The sequence below is a fragment of the Callithrix jacchus genome, chromosome 6 (genome assembly GCF_049354715.1).
Source record: "Callithrix jacchus isolate 240 chromosome 6, calJac240_pri, whole genome shotgun sequence".
In the NCBI taxonomy this organism is placed as follows: domain Eukaryota; kingdom Metazoa; phylum Chordata; class Mammalia; order Primates; family Cebidae; genus Callithrix; species Callithrix jacchus.
This window is the reverse complement of record NC_133507.1, coordinates 5,397,891-5,414,631: the sequence shown is the minus strand read 5'-3', so window position 1 is coordinate 5,414,631 and position 16,741 is coordinate 5,397,891. Positions and strand designations below refer to the sequence as shown.

General features: G+C 41.5%; 1 long non-coding RNA gene and 1 pseudogene across 2 annotated transcripts in view; one reads left to right on the top strand and one right to left on the bottom strand.

Moving 5' to 3' along the window:
• LOC128932308 (uncharacterized) overlaps positions 1–16,741 on the top strand; it is a 164,672-nt gene that overhangs the window by 85,433 nt on the left and 62,498 nt on the right. The window contains exon 3 of the long non-coding RNA XR_008481959.2: positions 8,410–8,494. This is a non-coding gene — a long non-coding RNA (uncharacterized LOC128932308). The remainder of the gene's footprint in view (positions 1–8,409; positions 8,495–16,741) is intronic.
• On the bottom strand, positions 895–2,865 carry LOC100414876 (importin subunit alpha-1 pseudogene; annotated as a pseudogene). Its single transcript, XR_013519231.1, has one exon. The product of XR_013519231.1 is annotated as an importin subunit alpha-1 pseudogene (transcript).

Below are 16,741 nucleotides of genomic sequence, written 5' to 3'. Positions count from 1 at the left end.
TGCTACTCTTCTGAATGTGTTTTTCTGATCTACCGGTAGACCCTCTGCAGGTTTTGTTTTTCATGATCTCTCCTGAAGGTATTCATAGACTTTTTTTTTTTTTTGAGATGGAGTTTTGCTCTTGTTACCCAGGCTGGAGTGCAATGGCGCGATCTCGGCTCACCACAACCTCTGCCTCCTGGGTTCAGGCAATTCTCCTGCCTCAGCCTCCCGAGTAGCTGGGATTACAGGCACGCGCCACCATGCCCAGCTAATTTTTTGTATTTTTAGTAGAGACAGGGTTTCACCATGTTGACCAGGATGGTCTCGATCTCCTCACCCCGTCATCCACCCACCTCGGCCTCCCAAAGTTCTGGGATTACAGGCATGAGCCACTGGGCCCGGCCCATAGATTTAGACTAAGTCCGTGTATGTGCATGCACAGTCACATTATGACTGCTTTCCCACCAGTAGTGTTTGACACTGCTAACTTTCACATGAGTCTGTTTGAGATAGGTGGGATGTATGCAGTGGCATCAATGGAATGCGATAGGTGGGGTGTATGCAGTGGCATCAATGGAATGCAATAGGTGGGGTGTATGCAGTGGCATCAATGGAATGCGATAGGTGGGGTATATGCAGTGGCATCAATGGAATGCGCTACTTTCTCTGTGACTCCTCCTTCTCAGTGTATGGCCATTGTGGCTCGTTTGTTGTATTCATCTCTATCATTGAAAAGCATCTTTAAATGTAATTTCTAACTAGCTATTAGAGATAGTAGAGTTATTAGTGGGCTACCAAATATCATGAATTACATGTGGAGAGCTGCTTTTATAAACTACGATGCAAGAAGTCCATTGAATAAGGAGATAGAAATGGCACAGACTTACCTGAAAGTATGCACTGGGGTGATAGCTTTCTTTTTTTTTTTTTTTAAAGGGTGGGTTTTAAGGTTTATTTACAGGAGGCTGCAAGATATGAAATTCCACATAGAAATAAGAAATGTAGCCAGAGGACAAGCTTCATACAGTATGTACAGTTGGAACTGTTCAAGTATAGTTTCAGTGTAAAAAGTGCTACAATAATAAACCACATTTAGAAAGAGTTCTTCGTAGAGAAACAGGAAGACAAAATACCAAACATAGTACACAACAAATTTATACCTCAGCTACATGATCTAAAAGTTAAAGGTCCCAGGAGTCCCATCCTGAACTTGGAAGGTATAGCCTTCAGAGGTAGTTTCTGGCACAACTTTTTGATCTTCCTCTTCCTCTACAGAGAAATACTTCTCAATTAAGTTTAATGAAGCCTTATACACAGACTCATTTTCATGGTTTTGTAGAGCTTCAATTTTGTCTAAGCCTCCACATCCTTCAATCATTATACTAAGATTCTCAGTTTCACCTAATTTCTCAGCAGCCTGAAAGATATTTGAAATGGCATCCAGGATAACCAGAATAATCTTGGTATCTTTTGCAGTTAAGAGGTTCATCAATGGTTCTATTACGCCACAATGAACAAGGTACACAATCTGTTCAACTGTTCCACCACTGGTATAGTTGGTCACAGCCCATACAGCTTCCTTTTGTGTCTTAAAATCGGCCTTAGAAAGAACACTGACAAGGAATGGGACTAATCCGTGATTCACAACTTGCTGTATCTGGTCCTGACGGCCAGCCGTGATGTTTGACATTGTCCATGTAGCTTCCTTCTGAATGTTAGTTTTGGGGTTGGTGAGCAGGCTGGGAAAGATGGCAAGCGCTCCTGCATCGATCACAACCTGAGTCTGTTCATCTGTACCAGTCACAATATTCCCTATGGCTCGTAGTGCAGGAGTCACAATTGGCAATTCAGAAGCTCCTAGAAGCTTCACAAGTTGGGGCACAACTCCTGTTTTCACGACCATGTCAATTCGTTCATTTGGACCATCAGTAAGGTAGGAAATAGCCCAGCAGGTATCTGATAATACTTCTGGATCATCATGATGCAGGAGCCGAACTAAGGTAGGAAGAATCTGCTCAACAGCATCTAACGGGGGTGCAGGATTCTTGTTGCGGCAAAGATTTGAAAGCGTCCAGGTAAGATTACGTAAGTAACCACATGCCAAAGATGACATATCAGGAACTGCAAGAAGAGCCAAGAGTGGGTCAACTGCACGGTACTTAATAACCAAGTCTCGGAACACTGAGCCATCACCTGCAATGTTTCCCAGAGCCCATACAGCTTGTTCACTGATGTGAGCAAGGGGAGATGCCAACAGAGAAATGAACGCTGGGATGGCACCTCCATCTACCACAGCCTTGGTTTGTTCTGATGTCCCAGAAGCAATGTTAGTGAGTGCCCAAGCAGATTCAAACTGAATGGGACTACAATCAGTTCTGCCCAAGAAGGACACAAATTTTGGAATCAAACAAGCCCGGATTATGTTGTCTATGGGGGGCTGTTTTTCTCTAGAAAGTAGTTTCCTGGCAGCATGAGTAGCTTGGAGCTGATTTTCCACGTTGTTGCTATTTATGCCTTTGACGATGTCCAATTTACAGTGCCCTGGTTGTTGCGGTTTTCCTGCAGCGGAGAAGTAGCATCATCAGGAAATGAGCTTACATTTCTCCTCTTCAGCATCTGATCATCCTTCTTAGCTTTCCTCAGCTCCACATTGACTTCTATTCTGCAACGCCTCATTTCTGTACTGTTTTTTCCCTTGTTTTTGAATCTGTGAAGACGGGCAGCAGGTGTATGTGCATTCTCGTTGGTGGACATGATTATGAGACAAAGGGAGAAAGCTACGAAGCGGGCCCGGGCTTCCACAGGAGGCTTAAGCAGGGATCCGCGGATATGGGGAAGCTGCGATAAAAACGACCACCTCGGGTTCAGCTCAAAGACCGTGTCGGGGTGATAGCTTTCTAAAGACTTAGAGAAAATTGTATTTCCCAAATTTCTGCCATAATCTTACAGATATGATCAATGTTTCCTAGAAGCTGCATTCCAAAATAAATTCTTAAATCCGGGCCAGGTGCGGTGGCTCACGCCTGTAATCCCAGCACTTTGGGAGGCCGAGGCGGGTGGATCACGAGGTCAAGAGATCAAGACCATCCTGGTCAACATGGTCAAACCCCGTCTCTACTAAAAATACAAAAAAAAAAAAAAAATAGCTGGGCATGGTGGTGCGTGCCTGTAATCCCAGCTACTCAGGAGGCTGAGGCAGGAGAATTGCGTGAACCCAGGAGGCAGAGGTTGCAGTGAGCCGAGATCGTGCCATTGCACTCCAGCCTGGGTAACAAGAGTGAAACTTTATCTCAAAAAAAAAAAATCTTAAATCCATAGCAATTGTATATATTTTCTTTTTGTTCTTTCACCCTTATAATCATATGGATGGTTATCACACAAATCATGTTATGATCAGTTACTGCAAAAGCAGATGCATTTTGGTCTTCGTGGAATGCTTTGCTCTGCCCACTTGCTACATCAACAGACTACTTCTGGGCACTTGGAGATTGGAATGGGCTTAGCTCTTCCGTGATAAATATATTTAGTGAAGAAGAAATTCATATAGTTCACAATTTAGGATGTTGACTGAAATTGCACCTAGAGTTTCAGGCTTCATGTTTACAGTATGTCCTGATCTCAAATATATGACCCACGAATCCACTGGACACCATTCTCTACTCAGGCTACAGTGTGCAGACAGGGAGTGGGGCCTTACTACATGATGTGGTCTAAGACTTTGGGATGTTTGTTATGACAGATTTCTTACAATTTGGATGGCCATGTCAGCCATCGGTAAAATCAGGTCAGAGGTACTGCAGTAGGTTGTGGGAAATCATATCATCCAGGCCATCAGAGAGTAATGTTTGGGAACGTGGTGCTCAGCACTGTCTTATGACATCAGTGTTAACACAGTCTTGTGTCTATCACCTGTTCTGTCTTAATCCTGAGCATTCACTGACCAAAGCTCATTGACCCTCATTTTCCAAATGGAACTAGGTCTTGACTTGTCCAGTTCTCCTTGCAGTCTGTTTGTGGCATTCCACTGTGCCTCTTTTTTGTGGAAAGTTTGTCAAGGGGTAATATTCACAGTGCACATCATGATGGATGGTAGCGTATGCATTGAAATAAATAGGAAAAGGGGATTTGATGAGTTACTTGGCATTATAGAAACTACAGTTAAAATTAAATAATCTGAGCAACCTTCCATGTTTTAAGATGAAACATTTAAGTGTACCTGTCCTGTCTCAAAGAGTAGAATATGAGCTCAAGGAGTGAAGTTTCTTGAGTTACAAATGCACACAATAACGGCGACTAAATAACTGCTATCCTGATCTCAGCAATGAAGACTGTAGCCCAGGTCAGGTGCATCCCTCACTGTCGGTGTAAACACTACAGGAGCTCATTTTCCCATTGAAGCAATGTATCTAGTACGGAGAATATATATCCTATGACTATAGACCGTAAAAGTGAGAGTCTTGCTTTGTAGATGTCCATGGGGTTGTGGCCATGCAGTCCCCTAACTCTGTGGGCTCTGTAGGCGTGGTTGCCAGCAACAACCCTGGTGTTCCCCAGAAGAGTACGGTGGTCTGTGAACAGGGAGCTGTGTGGGGAGTGGGTATACAGCTCTCCTTGCTGTAGGATTCTTTGTTTAGCCAGCACACATGCAGAGCCACTATTCAGCCTATGTCCATCTCTTCCAGTGCATGGAGGATTGAGAATATGTGGTACCATGTTGTTCTTTTGGTTTTTGTTTGTTTGTTTTTTTTACTGTGTTTTAGGTTTTGGGGTACATGTGCAGAACATGCAAGATAGTTGCCTAGGTACACACATGGCAGTGTGTTTTGCTGCCTTCCTCCCCTTCACCCACATTTGGCATTTCTCCCCAGGCTATCCCTCCCCACCTCCCCCTCCCACTGGCCCTCCCCTTTTTCCCCCAATAGACCCCAGTGTTTAGTACTCCCCTCCCTGTGTCCATGTGTTCTCATTTTTCCTCACCCGCCTATGAGTGAGAATATGAGGTGTTTCATTTTCCGTTCTTGTGTCAGTTTGCTGAGAATGATGTTCTCCAGATTCATCCATGTCCCTACAAAGGACACGAACTCATCATTTTTGATTGCTGCATAATATTCCATGGTGTATATGTGCCACATTTTCCCAGTCCAGTCTATCATCGATGGGCATTTGGGTTGGTTCCAGGTCTTTGCTATTGTAAACAGTGCTGCAATGAACATTAGTGTGCATGTGTCCTTATAGTAGAATGATTTATAGTCCTTTGGATATATACCCAGTAATGGAATCGCTGGGTCAAATGGAATTTCTATTTCTAAGGCTTTTGTTTATTTCACCAGAATTTCTTTACCTGTGCACAATATGATCTTAATCACTCACTTTTCTAACCCCGATACAAAGTTTAGGTCTAAAGCTTCATTTTCAGATATGGGTAAGCAAGGACTGGCTTAAATGCCTGTGATTACAAATACTTTCTTTTTCACACGAAGACCACCCACCTGCTATCAAGACTATATGCTTTTTGTGGTTTTACAGCTTGGCACTACTTACTGTAATTCCATCATGTGATTGTCAACAGAATATGTAGTCCCAAATAATTCCTCATGGAGTCTAAAACGAAAAGAGCTTAGTTATCACAGGATTTTCTCAAAGGCTTGAAGGTACGCTTGTGTTTTGAAACCTTGAGGAAGGAAAAGCTGTAGCCAAAAAAGAAAAGAAAAATCTCCTAAGTGCCTAAATATGATTTATTTTCCCTATTACTCCTATTTCTCAATCATCACTTCTAATGTTCAGAGTCATGTCTTCCAAAGAGTCTTTTTTGGGATTCTGCAGATACGGGACTAGCCATTGTCTGAAATGGGTCTTTCTGGGGTATGTCATAGGCATAGGCACTTACCTTTAAAGAAGTGGTGACTGACACTCACACAGGCGATGGGGTAATGAGGAGTGTGAGGGGGAAGAAGGAAGAAGAAGAGAGTCCCTGGAGCTTGATGGTGTCTACCTGAAGCAGGTACCCCTGGATTTGGAATGCTGACTAGATAAAGGAAGTAGCTTTGCATTCTCTGTATGTGCCTGTTCAACCCCTATGCCCAAGTTTGTGTTCATGTTCATTTTCGTCTTTCTCCATGTTCTTTTCTATCACAATAATACTTTTTAATTATTGTTTTTATTTTTATGATGTCAGATTTGTAGAAAGATGCAAAGATAGTTCAGTGAGTTTCATATGCTCTTCAGCTTCCTGTAATGTTAAATCTGACATAGCCATAGTATATTTATGAAAACTGAGACACCAACAGTGGTAAAAATAACTGTTAATTGAGCTAAAGACTTTCTTCATATTTATTAGGTTTTCCACGAATGTCATTTTCCTGTTTCAGGATCCAGTTCAGGATAGCACATGACATTTTGTTCTTACATGTATTACTTATTTATTGCTGCCTAGTAAATTACCACAAACTTACTGGCCTAAAACTGCATAAAGTATTGTCTCACAGTTCTCTGGGTCAAGAGTCAAGGCATAGATGATAGCCAAGGCTGAGGTCTCCACTAAACTCTCAGCTGGTGGAGAATCTGCTTCTTAGCTCACATGATTGCTGTTTGAACTCACTTCATTGCAGACTGTTGGTCAAAGCCTGCATTTAGTTCCTCCCAGCATTGGCTTCTCCCACATGCCAGAAGCTTCCATCAGAGACATTGAGGGACAGAGTTTGCAGCAAGACAGAAAAATCACAAGCTTATGTAACATGATAACCTAAGTGTCATCTCATCACCTTTGCTGCATTGTATTGTTTACAGTTAACTCGGTTTCTGGCCACATTCATGAGGAATTAGTATTCAAGTTTGTGTCATACCAAGAGATGGGAATTATTTGCCTTCTACATAGCTGTTCTCCAATCTACAGTCTTTACTTAATTTTCATGACTTTGACCCTTTTAAAAGTACTGGCTAATTGTTTTGTAGTGTCCTACAATATGGATTTGTCTGATGGTTTCTCATGATCAGACTAAAAACATGGATTAATTTTGGCATATTTATTCAAGATTAAAGATGAGGAAAACTGAACTTCAAATTATTCTGCAAAGCTATGGTTACCAAAGCAGCATGGTATTTTTATAAAAGTAGACACAGACTAATAGAACAGAATAGAGAACCAAGAAATAAAGCCAAATATTTACAATCAACTGATATTGAACAAAGCATACAAAAACATAAATTGAGGAAAGGACACACTATTTAACACTATTTAATAAATTGTGCTGAGAAAACCAGATAGCCACATGAATTCCTGCTAATGACTCTAACAGCATATGATCTAATCCAGTATTGCACAGATCTTTTCATTCTGTTGATTGTTTCATTCGCTGTGCAAAAGCCTCTTGATTTGATGTAATCCCATTTATGCATTTTTGCTTTTGTTGCCTGGGTCAATTGGTGTGGTGCCTAAGCTCATGACTGCTGCAGCCACTGCAGTGCTAGGGGACGCCCTAAGCCCCAGAGTGCCATAAGCTGGAATCCCATGCCTCTGAGTATGGTGCAGCACTGAGCAGGAATCCCATGGCCATTGAGGCTAGTGCAGTATTGAGGTGCACCTAATGCCCACAGCTACTGAGGCTATGTACTGAGCCCAGTACTGAGCTAGCACAGTACTTGGGTGTGCTTGGAGCATGTGGCTGCTGAGGCTTGCCTGTTGCCGTGGAGTATTTGGAGCCCAAGGTCATTGTGGTCAGTCAGCAGTGAAATGGGTTGGAACTTGAGTCCATGTTGCAGGGGCTACAGATTTCTTTCTGGCCCCAGGGTAAATCTAGTGGTTCCATTTGTGAGTACCAGCCTGGAGACAGGACCATGGGAGTGTGCTGATCCTGTGTGCTGATTTTCACTGTGGCTGATTCAGTACTGGGATCCAGGATAATGCCCTACTGTTGCTTCCCTCTCTTTACCCAAAGTGAAGGTATCTCCTTCTGCACTCTGCTGACTGATGTCAGGGAGTGGGTGATCTGGTAACACAGAACTTTCTTTCCTACCCTCTTCAGTCCATCTTTTCTTAATATCATGCTGTAACCATGGTACTATGATCTCTCATCTGTTTTCCTTAGCTTTTGTAAAGGTATTTTTATGTGTGGATACTTGTTCGAATTGATGTTTCTGGAAGAAAATGATCACAGGAGATCCATTCTGCCGTCTTGCTTGGCCCTCTCTTAATGCTATTTCAAATGAAATTGTTTTCGTTGTTTTATCATCATATTGTTAATTGCTAGCATATGAAAATGCTTTGTTTTTAGTATGTTAAGTTTGTATACTGAAAAGTTTCTGGACTCATTTTTAGTGCTAATAGTATTTTAGGGGATTCTTCAGGATTTTGTACACACGTCGCCTGATTGGCAAAGATAGGTTCACTTTTTCCTTCCCCTTCTCAGTGACTTTTATTTGTTTTTCTAGCACAATTGCCCCGGCTACAACTTCCAATACCATGTTGAATAGAAGTGGCACGAGTGGACTTTCTTTTCTTAATCCCAGTCATGAGGTAAGTATTGAGCCTTTCATTATATCATGTGCATTTTTTTCTGGATGCCTATTTTAGAATGAGGAAGTTTACATCTCATTCTAATTACTTCTGTTTGTTGATTTCTGTTTTCTTTTATTTTGTTTTGAGATGGGATCTTGCTCTGTCATCCAGGCTGGAGTGCAGTGACACGATCTCAGCTCACTGCAGCCTCTACCTCCCAGGCCCAAGCAATCCTCCCACCTCTATTTCTAATTTATTGGGTGTCTTTTTTAATCAAAAATTGGTTTTGGATTTTGTCAATGCTTTTGTGCATTTTCTAGGCTATCGTGTGGTTTTCTTCTTTGTTTTATTGATATGATGCATCTCATTGTCTTTGTGCATGGAACCCAACCTGCATTCCTGTGATAAATTCCTGTGGTCATAGTGTATAATGGTACCTGGATTTGGTGGCTAGAATTTTGTTGAGAATTTTTGCCTTTGGGTGCAGAAGGTATATTGGCCTATACATTTTGTTTCCTTAATGTCTTCTAGTTGTAGTATCAGGGTACGCTGCCCTCATTTAACTTGGAAAGTGTGATCTTATCTTTTGTTTCTGTTGGTATATGTGTTTATTTGCTTGATTGCTTAAGAATTTCTGAAGGATTAGTATTAATATTTAAAAGGTTGGTATAATTCATTAGTGCAGTTATCTTGGCCTGGATCTATCTTTGTGGTAAATTTGTCATTTATTATTTTAGTTGTTTTCCTCGTCATAGCTCTGTTTAGGGTTTCTGTTTCTTTTTAATCCAGTTAAGTATTTTTTGTCTTTCTGGGAATTTGTCTATTTCTTTTTTTTTTTTTTTTTTTTTTTTTTGAGACGGAGTTTCGCTCTTGTTACCCAGGCTGGAGTGCAATGGCGCAATCTCAGCTCACCGCAAACTCCGCCTCCTGGGTTCAGGCAATTCTCCTGCCTCAGCCTCCCTAGTAGCTGGGATTACAGGCACGCGCCACCATGCCCAGCTAATTTTTGTATTTTTAGTAGAGACGGGGTTTCACCATGTTGACCAGGATGGTCTCGATCTCTTGACCTCATTATCCACCCGCCTCAGCCTCCCAAAGTGCTGGGATTACAGGCTTGAGCCACCGCGCCCGGCCCAAAATTTGTCTATTTCATCTGAGGTCATCTAAGCTGTTGGCATACGATTGTTCGTGGTACTCCCTCATATACCAGTTTTATTTGTGGGAGGTTGGTAATTACACTGCCCTCCCAGTGATGTAATTCAGTCCCCCTGTGGGTTCCCTATGCTGTTCACCACCAGCAAAATTTTGAATCGATGTTTTTAAATCCGTTTCCACTGTTTATTACGGATTTTTCCATCTTAGGTGACACAGAAATGGTGAGGGATCCTGTGATATGGGAAAAATTTCCCTATCAGCTAGGATGAGGCTTGTAAATTGGCCCTGGCAAGGTACTCCCACCCAAAAATGACATTTTATAAAGAAGGCTCTGAGCACTGGAAGGAAAGTCCATGAAAGTGCAAGTCCCTTTCAACATTGTGATCCTGGGATTCTCTCACTGTCATGCTGGTCCATACTCAGCTTCCAGCTATGGTAAAAGTTATTATTAAGTGTTCCTACCCATTTAGGACTCCATCACCGTCAGCTTTGGCCAGGAGATCATAGTAGCTATATTTCTTTGGACATGCCTGTGTCTCCATAGTTTGGGGTGCATACTTGAGCTGTAACTGCAGTTTTCTGGTAGGTCCAATACAAATCATTTATTTTCAGTTCCTCCAGCTTTTTACTGTTGCAAGCTATTTACATGTCAGAGCTGTAAGCAGAAGTGTGGGATATGGAATTTGGGGAGAGTAACACAGAAGTGAAGTGCTTTTCTCATTGTGTTATATCAAGGATTATAGATATACATACAAATCAACATGATTTTCACTGGTGATGTTCAATTTGATCCCTTGGTTAAGATGGTGACTGCCAGATTTTTTCTCTGCAAAGCTAGCATTTTATTTTTCCATCCCCTACATATTAGAAGCAAGCCCATCCTAGACACAAACAGAAGGAAGGAATTAGGCTTCATTTTCTGAGGAAAGACTATTGAGTAATTTAACGAGAATATTGCAAAACTACCATAATAAATAACATTTGGGGGAAGATATTTCAACTCTTATAAATATCCTGTTCATATCTAATGCTTTGCCATCCAATTTCAGCATTGATCAATGAATCTTGTCTTTGGTGATTTGCATTATGGTACTGTCATGGCAAGTTCCTAATTCTTTTTCCTTTTTATTTAGTATTTAAAATTTTGATCCTACTTATCTGTCTGTTTATTTATTTATTGTCATAACCACATTTAACATGATTTCTACACTCTTTTTTTTTTTGAGATGGAGTTTCGCTCTTGTTACCCAGGCTGGAGTGCAATGGCGCGATCTCAGCTCACCGCAACCTCCGCCTCCTGGGTTCAGGCAATTCTCCTGCCTCAGCCTCCTGAGTAGCTGGGATTACAAGCATGCCACCGTGCCCAGCTAATTTTTTGTATTTTTAGTAGAGACGGGGTTTCACCATGTTGACCAGGATCATCTCGATCTCTTGACCTAGTGATCCACCCGCCTCGGCCTCCCAAAGTGCTGGGATTACAGGCTTGAGCCACTGTGCCCGGCCGGAGATCTACACTCTTAACAGTTTTTTTTCTTTGAAACAAAGTTTCACTCTTGTTACCCAGGCTGGAGTGCAATGGTGCGATCTTGGCTCACTGCAACCTCTGCCCCTGGGTTGAAGTGATTCTCTGTCTCAGCCTCCCGAGTAGCTGGGATTACAGGTGCCCGCCACCATGCCCAGCTAATTTTTGTATTTTCAGTACAGACAAGACTTCACCATGTTGACCAGGCTAGTCTCGAACTCCTGACCTCAAGTGATCTGGTTGTCTCGGCCTCCCAAAGTGCTGTGATTACCGGCATGAGCCACCATGCCTGGCCACTCTTAACAATTTTTAATTGCATGATACGGTATTATTACCTGTAGGCTGAATGTGAACAGTGGATCCCTGGAACTTACTCATCTTGCATAACCAAAACTTTATACCCGTCGAATACTAACTCCCCATTTTCCCTTCACCTACCCCATGGCAGTCACTATCAGTCATACTCTCTGCTTCCATGAGTTTGATCATTTTAGATACCTCATACAAGTGCAATCATGCAGAATTTATACTTTTATGATTATCTTATGTAACTTTACATAGTGTCCTTGCGGTTCATCCATGTTGTCATTAATAGTATAATTTATTTCTTTTACAAGTCTGAGTAATATTCCATTTTATGTATGTATACCCAGAAGTAGGATTGCTGGATTATACAGTACTTGTATTTTTAATTCTTTGAGGAACCTTCATACTGTTTTCCATAGTGGCTATATTGTTTTTCATTCTCACCAGCAGTGCACGAAGATTGTGATTTCTCATTTTTTGCCTTTTTTTGATACTGGCCGTTGTAACAGGTATGAGGTGATGTCTCATGGTGTTCATGTACAGTTACTTGATGATTTATAATGCTGTGTGACTTTCTGTATACCTCTTGGCCATTTGCATGCATTCTTTGGATAAATGTGTATTCAAATCCCTTGCCCTTTAAAAATTAGATTATTTGCATTGGCAACAAAAGCCAAAATAGACAAATGGGACCTAATGAAACTCCACAGCTTCTGCACGGCAAAAGAAACAGTCATTAGAGTGGATCGGCAACCAACAGAATGGGAAAAAATTTTTGCAGTTTACCCATCTGACAAAGGGCTGATATCCAGAATTTACAAAGAACTCAAACAGATTTACAGGAAAAATAAAACAAGCCCATTCAAAATTGGGCAAAAGATATGAACAAACACTTTACGAAAGAAGACATATATGAGGCCAACAATCATGAAAAAATGCTCATCGTCACTGGTCATCAGAGAGATGCAAATCAAAACCACATTGAGATAGCATCTCACGCCAGTTAGAATGGCGATCATTAAAAAATCTGAAGACAACAGATGCTGGAGAGGATGTGGAGAAAAAGGAACACTTTTACACTGTTGGTGGGAGTGTAAATTAGTTCAACCATTGTGGAAGACAGTGTGGCGATTCCTCAAGGCCTTAGAAATAGAAATTCCATTTGACCCAGCGATCCCATTACTGGGTATATATCCAAAGGACTATAAATCGTTCTACTACAAGCACACATGTACACGAATGTTCATTGCAGCACTGTTTACAATAGCAAAGACCTGGAATCAACCCAAATGCCCAATGATGATAGACTGGACTGGGAAAATGTGGCACATATACACCATGGAATATTATGCAGCAATCAGAAATGATGAGATCGTGTTGTTTGCAGGGACATGGATGAATCTGGAGAACATCATTCTCAGCAAACTGACACAAGAACAGAAAATGAAACACCGCATATTCTCACTCATAGGCGGGTGATGAAAAATGAGAACACATGGACACAGAGGGGGGAGTACTAAACACTGGGGTCTATTGGGGGGAAAAGGGGAGGGCCAGTGGGAGGGGGGGTGGGGAGGGATAGCCTGGGGAGAAATGCCAAATGTGGGTGAAGGGGAGAAAGGAAGCAAAACACACTGCCATGTGTGTACCTATGCAACTGTCTTGCGTGTTCTGCACATGTACCCCAAAACCTAAAATGCAATAAAAAATTTTTTTAAAAAAATTAGATTATTTGGGACTGGGAGATTTTTTTTTCTCTTAAGTAGTAGGAATATGTTGTATATTTGGATATCAACCCCTTATTCAATATACGGTTTGCAAATACTGCCTCCTCTTTCCATAGGTTCTCTCTTCATCCTGTTTCCTTCGGTGTGCAGAAGTTTAGTTTGACGTAGTACCACGTCATTTTGGCTTTTGTTTTCTATGCTTGTGGTGTCATATTTTAGAAATCTTTGTCTAGATCAATGTCATGAAGCTGTCCCCCTCCTTTTACTTCTGAGTGTTTCATAGTTTCAGGTCTTAGGTTCAAATATTTTTGTTTTCCGAGTTGATTTTTGGGTATGGTATGAAATAAGAATCCGGTTATATTTTTTTTATTTTTTGCATGTAGATATTACATTTTCTTAACACCATTTGTTGATGAGACTATATATTTTTTCCCATCATGTGTTCTTGGCACCCTCGTTGAAGATTTAGACTGTATATCTGTGGATTTATTTCTGGGACATTTATTATGTGTCGCCTTTATTTATTTATTTGATGATTCGGTTGCTTATTTATATCACTGTGGACTCGCTGAGGTTTGTTTGCTTTTTTGTTTTTGTCGGATTACTACTTCCTTACAGACACTGCCATATGCTTCAATGATATCTCGCATTTTTTTCTGTCTCAGCCCTGGAATGAAGTATTTCTCCAAGTGGCTCTGTCTTTCGTTTCTTTTTTTTTCTTTTTAATTAGAGAATGGCATTTCAAAACTAGATGTGCTTGTTAATATAGTAGTGTATGAACTTCTAGGTCTTCTCAGCAAAAAAAAATCTAGGAAATACTTGTGGACCTACATAAGCCTATATATCTGTATTATATCTGTATCTGTTTTTCTGTCTAAATTTATGTGCGTATATAGATTAAAATGTACACATATTTATGCTGATATCTAGAACTCTAGTTCAGGACTGAATTTATTTTAGACTTTCACCTTGATTAGTCATCACTTTTTTTTTTTTTTTTTGAGACAGAGTTTCGCTCTTGTTACCCAGGCTGGAGTGCAATGGCGTGGTCTCGGCTCACTGCAACCTCCGCCTCCTGGGTTCAGGCAATTCTCCTGCCTCAGCCTCCTGAGTAGCTGGGATTACAGGCACGCACCACCATGCCTAGCTAATTTTTTGTATTTTTAGAAGAGACGGGGTTTCACCATGTTGACCAGGATGGTCTCGATCGCTTGACCTCATCATCCACCCGCCTCGGCCTCCCAAAGTGCTGGGATTACAGGCTTGAGCCACCGCACCCGGCCCATTCATCACTTCTTTCTTTGGCGGTAACAAAACTTCTCCTGAGCTCAAGATTTTTGTCATCATTGTTTTTTCTTTACATACACACAGACTCATTCAAATCCACCTTCATTTATCTTCCACCACTGTCTAGCTTTTAGCCACTGTGACTTGGGTTGGAATACTGGATTGTCGGACAAGGTTGTAGGAAACATCGGACTTGATCATCTGTTTATAGATATACAATTAAAAGTAGATTGGAACTTGGCAAAGGGTGAATTGAGAACTTAAAGGAACACACATACTCCACAAGGCAGCTCATATCTAAGCAGCAGGACAGAGGCTGTTTGGTCCATTCTCAAGTACGTTTGTGGTGACTTTCATGGTCTGAGCCTCTATCCCCAGGAATATTGTTGTGGAACTCCAGTAAATGCTAGTATATGCATGTTACTGGGGAACCTATTTTCTTTTTCTTTTTTTTTTGAGACAAAGTCTTACTCTTGTTGCCCAGGCTAGAGTGCAATGGCTCATGATCACAGCTCACTGCAACCTCTAGCTCTTGGGTTCAAGCGATTCTCCTGCCTCAGCCTCTCAAGTAGCTGGGATTACAGGCAATGTGCCACTATACCTGGCTAATTTTTGTATTTTTAGTAGAGATGGGGTTTCACCATGTTGGCTAGGCTGGTCTCAAACTCCTGAATTCAGGCAGTCTGCCCGCCTCTGTCTCCCAAGGTGCTGGGATTACAGGTGTGAGCCACTGTGCCTGGCTAGGGGCACCTGTTTTCTAAGTGTGGAAACTGAACTTTCTGGGGAAATGTTCATGTAGATTTCCTTTCTGAGAACAGAAGTGGAAACAGTCATCAAGTGGGCTGACAACTTGGAAAGGGTTTGTGGACCTTCATGACCTCATCGTATGCATCCCCTCCGGTGGATTCATGCAGGTAACTGACCCTTCTGGCTTTCCTCCTCACCCCCCATCTGAACTCATGCTTCTCCCTAGGCTGGTTTCTCTCAGTTGCTTTGGGAATGAACAGCACTTAGCCTGACGTAAAACCATGTCCCATATCCACTTCTTTCTCTTCCCATATTTTCCTTTTGGTTGAGGGTCACTGGGTTCCCTGTAGATGTGACAGTGGCATGAACATACACATTTAATAATAAATGACCACGCATGTGCCCTGAAATGGAGATGGGTACTGGCAGGCAATGATAACCAAGGATGGCTCGTGAATAGGAGAGCTGGAGCCCCTGAAGCCTATTAGGGGACCTAGGTCTGAGCTGCACCAGGACAGCCTCACATTCAAGGACTGGCTGCTGTTGGCTGGAAGCCTCCTTATGCTAAAGGGCTGAGGCAAGCTGCTGGAGACATGCCATGTGATTTATCCTAGTACAGGATGAACTGTCAACATGTGGTGATCATCAAAAACATCAGTGTCTCTGATGAAAACTCACTTTAAAGTCTAATTTTGGCTACTGAGAAGAAGCTTGGTAACAAGTAGGGTTTGTCAGAAGATAGCATGACCGGGGCGTGGAGAGCAGAGAGAACACGTTTATGGCAGGGCTTACAAAAGGCTGCATGAAGACTGCAGATATTTTTTGGGGGAAACCAAGTAAATCCTCCTTGTGCCTGCGGGTCGCAGAAGGCTGTCACAAGGCTTTCTCCCTCTGCCTGCCCCTCCATCTCTCTAAGCCCATGACTCGTCTTTTCTTTTTTCTTTTTTTTTGGGGGAGAGAGGGGTAACAGCTTTATTGAGATATAATTCACATAACATGCAATTAACCATTTAAATCCGCATACCATACAATTAAGCATTTAAATTCACATGCCATACAATTAACCACTTAAATTTACATATCATACAATTAACTATTTAAATTTTCACATCATATAATTAACCATTTAAATTCACATACCATATAATTAGCCATTTAAACATCGTGATTTGGAGTATATACACAGCACTGTGCAATAATCACAACATTCAAGTTAGAATCAAATTAAAACAAATTTAGAACATTTAGAATAAAAAGAAACCCCCTATCCTTTAATATCATTCCCTAATCTCCCATCCTTCCCAGCCTTAAGAAACAAGTCTACTTTTTCCTCTCTGGATTTGCCTATTCACAACATTTCATGTAAATGGAATCATTAAATATCTGGTCTCTTGTGAGTGTCTTCTTCCACACAAAAACGTGTTTTTAAGTTTCATCCATGGTGAATAACATGTCAGTACTTTTTTTCCTTTTTGAGAGAGGGTCTCACTCTGTTGCCCCAGCTGGAGTGCAGGGATGTGA